Source organism: Chinchilla lanigera, unplaced genomic scaffold (assembly GCF_000276665.1).
Source record: "Chinchilla lanigera isolate Chin_1 unplaced genomic scaffold, ChiLan1.0 scaffold00023, whole genome shotgun sequence".
Classification (NCBI taxonomy): domain Eukaryota; kingdom Metazoa; phylum Chordata; class Mammalia; order Rodentia; family Chinchillidae; genus Chinchilla; species Chinchilla lanigera.
The window spans coordinates 27,689,019-27,696,878 of record NW_004955424.1 but is presented as its reverse complement, the minus strand read 5'-3'; the positions used below and the strand labels follow the sequence as shown (position 1 = coordinate 27,696,878).

The 7,860-nt window shown below is 34.1% G+C and overlaps 1 protein-coding gene across 7 annotated transcripts in view; it reads right to left on the bottom strand.

Moving 5' to 3' along the window:
• The window catches only part of Ccdc88a (coiled-coil domain containing 88A), a gene marked incomplete at its 5' end in the record, with an annotated part of 153,553 nt that overhangs the window by 74,507 nt on the left and 71,186 nt on the right, over positions 1-7,860 (bottom strand).

Below are 7,860 nucleotides of genomic sequence, written 5' to 3'. Positions count from 1 at the left end.
AGACAGACAGACAGACAGACAGACGACAGACAGACAGACAGACAGGATCTCACTATGTAGTTCAGATTGGCCTTGAACTCACTATATAGTCCAGGCTGGCTTTGAACTCATGGTAATCCCCTTGCCTCAGCCTGCTGAGTGCTGGTTGGAAACTGTAGTATTTAATGGTAGGGAAGGATTCCCCTCTTTGACAGAAAAAACACCCTTTATTAAGTGGGTTCCATTTTTCACTGTAATAAGTAATGCCTTAGTAAAAAAAACTACTTCTACACAAAATCATGTGTATTTATAGGTATACATATTTCTAAAAACACAGTACAGATTTAAAGGTATTTGGCATATACTGTCAAACTGCCCTCCACAAAGGTCATTATCAAAATGTAAAGGGCCTATATATAAAATAATTTAATAATGAAAAATGCTTTTATTGTTCTAATTTGTATGTCTCTGAATATTAAGAAAAGCTGAATTTGTTTTGTGTTTATGCAATTAAATTTTATTTTGTGAATTATTAGTTCACACCTAATTTCTAACTTTCCACCAGAAAGCTTGTCTTCTTCTTAGATAAAATGCCTTTTGTAAATAAGTTATTCATTACAAATGTTTCTTATTAGATGGTTGAATTATTTTTTAAAACTTAATTTTTCATTGGGATAACCTAACAAAAATTGCCAATTTGACCATTTTAAGGTTACAATTCAGTAGGATTAATGTAAAATGTCTGTTCCTCAGTGTACACATGAGAATTTTTTTTTAATGTCCATAAAAATGCATATACAGGACCAGGGATATAGCTCAGTGGTACAAGCGTTTGCCTGGCAAGTGCAAGGTCCTGAGTTTGACTCCCAGTATATAAAAAAAAAAAATACATACCCATTCATAGCAGCATTACTTAGTGTATGTTTGCAACACATAATAGCAAAGTTCATTTGGGGGAAAGTTATATATATTTTATCTTGATCATTTTCTATCCTTTTATCTCCCTTTCCTATCCCATTAAGCTCCTTCCCTATTTCCCAAAAGTCAGTCTTGTTTCCTAGTATCTTTCACTTTTTATATTTCTTATATATAACAACATATGATATTTTACCATCTGATTTATTTCATTTAAGATTATGTCACTTAATAAAAGCTCCATCCATTTTCCTGAAAATGGCATGATTTCAATCATTATGGCTGAATAATATTGCATAGAATATATATGGCATACTTTATCCATTTGTCTATTGATGGGCATTAAGGCTGTTTTCAGGGCTTACCCACTGTGAATTGAGCTGCTATAAACATGAGTATACATTACTACAGTGTATCTTTAACTCTTATGGGTATACCCTGAAGAGATAAATGTGGAACTTCTACTTTTAGTTTTAGTAATCTAGATATGAATTTCCACTGGTTATACTAGTTTACCTTCCCAACAATGCAGAAGTGTTTCATTTCTCCCACATCCTCACCAGCATTTACTGGTTTTTTGCACTCTTGACTGTGCTAAGGTGCAATCTCAGTTGTTCTGATTTGTTATTTCTCTAGTGGTTAAGCTAAGCGTAATGAAGTTTTTCATGTAGTTATTGGCCACTTACACATCTTTTTTGAAAAGTGTCTTTCAATTGCCAATTTTTTTATTTTTTTTGGTAGTTTTTTTTTTATTTTAGTTCTTATGTATTCTAGATATTAGTCCTCTATCAAAAGAATTGCTGGCAAAATTTTTTCCCTATTCTATAAGTTACCTTTTTGTTCTGCTATTTCCTTTGCTGTGCAGGTTTTTAATTTGACCACATCCCACTTGCTGATTCTTGATATCATTTCCTGTGTTACTGGAGTTCTGTTCAGAAGTCTTTATTATACCTATCGCCTCAAGAATTTTCCTATTTTTTTTTTTTGCAGCAGTTTCAAAGAATCTGGTTTTATGTCTAGATCTCTGTGCAGGTTGAGATATATGGTTAGTTTCAATCTTCTATACATGAATAACCAGTCTTCCTAGCACCACCTGTTTTTTTGTTTGGTAGTTTTTTTGTTTTTTGTTTGTTTGTTTTTTTGGTACTAGGAATAGAACTCAGGACCTTGCACTTACTAGGCAGGCACTGTGCCACTGAGCTACATCCCTGGCCCCAGCACCATCTGTTAAAAAGGCTATTTTTTCTCCATTGTATGATTTGGGTCTCTTTGCCAAAAATCAGAGTTGAAGGTACATAGGTTTGTTTCTGTGTCTTCTGTTTTATTCCTCTGGTCTACATGTTTATGTTTCTGCCAGAAGCATGAAGTTTTTGTTACTATAGTTACATGGTGTATTTTGAAACCTGGTATTGTAATACTTCCTCCTCTGCTCTTTTTGCTCAGCATTGCTTTTGCTAGTCTGGGTCTCTTCTGGTTCCATGTTAACTTTAGAACTGTTTTTTTCTAGTTCTGTGAATCGTGTTGTTGGAATTGTAATAGGGATTACATTGAATCTATAGATCACTTTTGGTAACACAGCCATTTTAATGACTATTAATCCTGCCTGCCCAGGAACAGAGGATCTTTCCATTTTCTAATGCTCTCTTCAATTCTTTCTTTAGGGCTCTGTATTCTTCATTACAGAGGTTTTTCACATCTTGTGGTTATGTTAATTCCTTTTTTTTTTTTTTTTAAGGCATCACAAATATACTTTTTTTCTTATTTATTTCTTGGTAGTGCATTGTTGATTCATTATTGATATTTGAGTGCAGCCTGGTATTTTGCTAATTTATCAGTTCTTAAAGTTTTCTGGGTCTTCTATGTAAAGGATCATATAATCTACAAATAGAGATAATTTGACATTTTTCTTTCCTATTCATATCCCTTTCTTTCTTTTGCCAGTTTCAAGTAGTATACTGAACACAAGTGGTAAGTAGACATCTTGTCTCCTTCCAAATTATAAGGGGAATGGCTAGTTTTCTCCCATTCAATATGATGTGGAGTGTGGATCTGTCATATACATGGATTATACCAGTTTGAAGTAAGTCCTTCTATGCTTTTTTATATCAGTTCTTTTTAATCATAAAAGAATGTCTGATTTTGTCAAATAGCTTATATCAATTTGAGCTAAGATCATTTTTTTTTTTTTCGAGTTAAGATCATTCTGCACCTACTTTCATCAGGGTTTTTATCATGAAAGGATGTTAGATTTTTGTCCAAGGATATTGAGAAAATCATGTAATTTTTATCCTCGATTCTATTCATGTGGTCTGTTATACTGATTTATATATACTGCACCATCCTTGTATCCCTGAGATGCAGGTGACTTGGTCATGATGTATATACCTCCTTTAATGTTTTCTTGAATTCTGTTTACAAGCCTCTTATTGAGGTTTTTGTATCAAAGTTTATCAAGGATACTGTCCTATAGTTTTTGTTTGTGATGAGTACTTACAAACTTTTGGTATAAGGGTAACATTGGTTGCAAGGAATGAGTTTGTTTGTTTGTTTGTTTGTTTATTTATTTACTGTCTTTTTGAGACAGGGTCTCACTATGTAGTTCAGGCTGGCCTTGAGCTCACTTTGTAGCCCAGGCTGGTCTCAAACTTGCAGCGATCCTCCTGCTTCAGCCACCCAAGTGCTGGGATTACAGGCATGCGCCACCACGCCCGTGAGTTTGGAAGCATTCTTTCTTTTTCACTTACATGGAAAAATTTAAGTGTTAGTGCTTTTTAGTTATTTGCTAACATTCTGGTAAAAATCAGGAATAAATCCATTGAGTATTGTGCTTTTGTTGGTTGTAGTATTTTGATTATTATGGCAACTGATTACTTGTTATTGGTCTATTGTGGAGTTTTATATCATGGTTCAATTTTTATGAGCATATGTGGCTAGGAATTGTTTCTTCCAGATTTTCTAATTTATCAATACGTAAGTTTTCAAAGTAGTTTGCAAAAATTCTCTGGATGTCAGTGGTGTCTGTTGTAATTTCATTTTACTCATCTCTAAGTTCATATATGTGGCTCTTCACTTTCTTTTGCTAAGTCAGGCTATTGGTTTGTCAATCTCATTTATCCTTTGAAAGAAACAACTTCGATTCTCTGATCCTACGTATTCTCGATTTTTTTTAAAGTTTCTATTTCATTAATTTCTACTCTGACCTTTATAATTAATTTTCTTCTAACAGTTTTAGGTTTTGATTGTTCTTGTTTTCCTAAGACCCTGAGGTGCATCACTGGGTTATTTATTTGGGGTCATTCTTGCTAATGCAGGCATTCAGTTGTAAATTTCCATTGCTTTGTGTCCTACAGATTCTAATATGCTGTATTTTATCATTAGATTCTAGAAATTTTTAAATTCCTTCCCTGAAATTTTTTCTGTGGCCCAATGGTTGTTCTGGAATGTATTTTACTCTATGTGTTGTGCAGTTTCTTCTACTCTTGATTTCTAGTTTCATTCTATTGTGATCTGATAGGATGGAGTCACTTCAGTTTCATACTATTCAATTCATCCTTTCCTTTTCAATTCATGGTACATGGGAGGTAAGGGTGCTGCCTCACACCAAGCCCTTCTGATCCCTGGAGTGTCTTGCCAAAGGCTTGGCAGAACGGGGACAGAGCTCAGAATACAGCAGTAGAATCTTAGCAGGTGAATAGGGCAGAGTGACTACTAAAGCCAATGGCAGGAACACAACCTGGAAGCCTCAGGTCGACACTACAACATGTGATAGAATACAAGCAAGAATGCTAAAAGCTATTAGAGAAAAGCACCAAATTACTTACAGGGGCAAACCTATCAGAATAACACATTAATTAACACAAATCTTAAAGGCCAGGAGATCTTCGAGTGAGGCTTTTTTTCTTGCTTTTTTGTTTTGGGCCTCTAGCTTGCAGTTTCCAGTGTCCTATTCTGTGGAGGACATCCTCGGGAAATATCTCACTCATTGCCCCCATATTCTAGGGAAGAATAGCTAGGACTGGATACCAATTGGAAGCCACTAAACTCAGTTTTTTCCTTCAGAAAGATTTCTGTAGATGGAAAGATGTCCAGATCTGGGATGTAAGCAGTACCTACACTGAGTTGCAGCCTGCTTCTCATTCTAACCAGCCCTTTGCTGGATTTCATCTGTGGGACATCTTCAAGTTTCCTTCCAGTGGCTGGGTTTCCATTCACCGTGACCCCCGAGTCATGTACTGCCTGATCTTGGTGAGAACCCAAAAGGCCCTATAGATGTTGCTGCTTCTAGATCACTATGATGGAATGTCTAAGCTTTATTCATAATAGCTAAAAAGTAGAAACAATTCAAATGTGCATCATCTAATGGATGAATAATCACATGGTACCCACAAAAGTGGAATATTATTCAACTATAAAAATTAAAGTACTGATATAGTCTACAACATATACAAACGTGGAAATCATTCTAAAAGAGGCCACTTGCAGAAGGCCACATGTTATATAATAACATTTATATGAACTGTACAGAATAGGCAAACCCATGGAAACAGAAAACAGATTAGTGATTGCCAGAACCCAAGGACTAAAAACGATAGAAATAGAGTATAGTTTTTGTTTTTGGAAAATATTTTAAAAATGAAAATGTCTTGAAATTATTGTGTAATGGCTATATAACTCTACTAGTACACTAAAAACTATGTAATTGAACACTTTAAAAGGATAAATTTTCAGGTACTGAATTATATATGATATACACTATTTTTTTAAAAGACTTTATATTAGAGAAATTTTTTGAAGAACTGCCAAAGGGAGTATTTGATAGTGTTAACTATAACATAAAAATGATTTTTTTTTGCAGGGATACTAGGATTGAAACTAGGTTTTGCACATGCTAGGCAAGTACTCTGCTCCTGAGTTACATTCCCCAACCCTTTGTTATTATACTTTGAGACAGGATCTTGCTAGATGGTTCAGGCTGGCCTCATACTTGTAATACTTCTGCCTCAGCGTCCCACGTATGTGAGATTTTAGATATGAGCTGCCATGCCCTGCTACTAAAAGTGAAACTTGTAAGGAATTTCTTTTTCCATCCAAATCACAAATCATACTTTTACTCTCAATGTTTAAAAACCAGAAGCAATTATATTATAATGCACTATTCAAAAATGTATACTATTAGGCAATCTGTATACATTAATTATGAGTATTTATTACATAATTTTCCTTAGGTATAAAGCAATCTTTCTGTCTGTCATGATTTCAACAGTTGATTTACTTTAATAAAAATTTATCCCAATAAAAGGACTTAAAATAAGTGTTAATATAAAAAAATCAATGAAGAATAAATTTTCAAAGGACAGTGTTCGAATGATGTGCTAGTTCCTGGGAATACAGAACTTGCTATTATCTGGCATATTTACATATTAAAAATATCCATTTTCAATCAGTATATTTTTCAATCAGTATATATGAAACCAAATTTTGTCAATCCTTCTTTGTTGTTGGAAATTTTACTTACTCCATGATCAAGTAAATTTTATTTAAAAATTAAATTCTAATATAGTGCAAAGTGTTAAATGAATTCACAGCCATCACTGCCATTCTAATTGCATGCTTCGTCTAAAGAGTGGAGAAGACTGTGCCAAATTATATGGAACAAACTAGAGCTCACCGTTTAGGCTATCCATTAGCTGCCACTCAAACTAATAACAGCAATCTCTCCCCTAATTTTCCTGGTGCAGCTGTTTACAGAATATCCTGGGCGTGTTCACTTCAATAGACAGATAATAATGCAGACATCCACAAATGAAAGCTCAATTTTTTGTTTTCAAGTTTTTCTACAGACTATATTTTTTCTACCTTGCACATTCAAACCACTTTAACTGCTTTAAATAATCAGTAGATAAATTAAGTTATATTGTGGTCCTAAATTTAAAATCTACATTCTGGAGCTGAAATCCCAGGAAAAAAAAAACCAAAAAGAAAAGAAAAAAAGTCCCTGAAACAAAAGTCCTTTGTTCTTTTTAAAGTACAAAATAAAAAAATCTCCAACAGAGATTGATCGTGTCATGTGGTTAACCAAAGACTGTCCATGTGATAATTACATTGACTTAACTATAATGATCTTAGAAAGCTGAATAAATACAATTGTATCAGTACTAAGCAAATCTGAATTTTTACTTCTACTAAGTACATGACATAGGCATTTCAATTATTTGATGCAAGAAATACATAAATTACTTTTGTAATGTTACATGTCAATAATTTGGTCATATAAAACATTTCTTTAAAAAGCACTAGACTTACTGATCTATATCAGTCATTCCCACTACTTTAGATTTTAAGGGCTATAAAAATAAAACAATAAAAATCTGGGGCCTCTCAGCCCCAGATCTGCTAAAGAAGGACACCATTTTTAAAAACAAAGATCATTTTAACAGTACAGATACAGGGATGACATAAACCCAGAATAGGGCCAGGTATGGTGGCACACACCTGTAAACCCAGCACTTGGGAGGCTGAGGCAGAAGCATCACTACAAGTTTGAGGCCAGCCTGTCTATATAGTGAACTACATAACAACCAAGTTTGAGGCCAGCTTGAACTACATAATGACATCCTGTCTCAAAAAACAATAATACAGTATTCTCTCTCTCTCTCACTCTCCCTCGGTCCTGCCCCTCCCCAGAATAAAGGATATCCTTTAGCACACTTTTTTTTTGCGGGGAGGGTAACGGGAATCAAACTCATGATCTCAGGCTTGCCAGGCAAGCCCTTATGCCGCTGAGCTATATCCCCGGCAAGGATATCTTTTATTTATTTTTATTTATTTATTTATTTATTTTATTTTTTTTATTTTAAAGAATAAAAGAAGGATAACATAATAATAGGGGGGACTTAGCAAATTACAGACAAAATGGTAGGAAATTATCAATGGTTATCATTTTACATATTATTGTCTACAAAATAG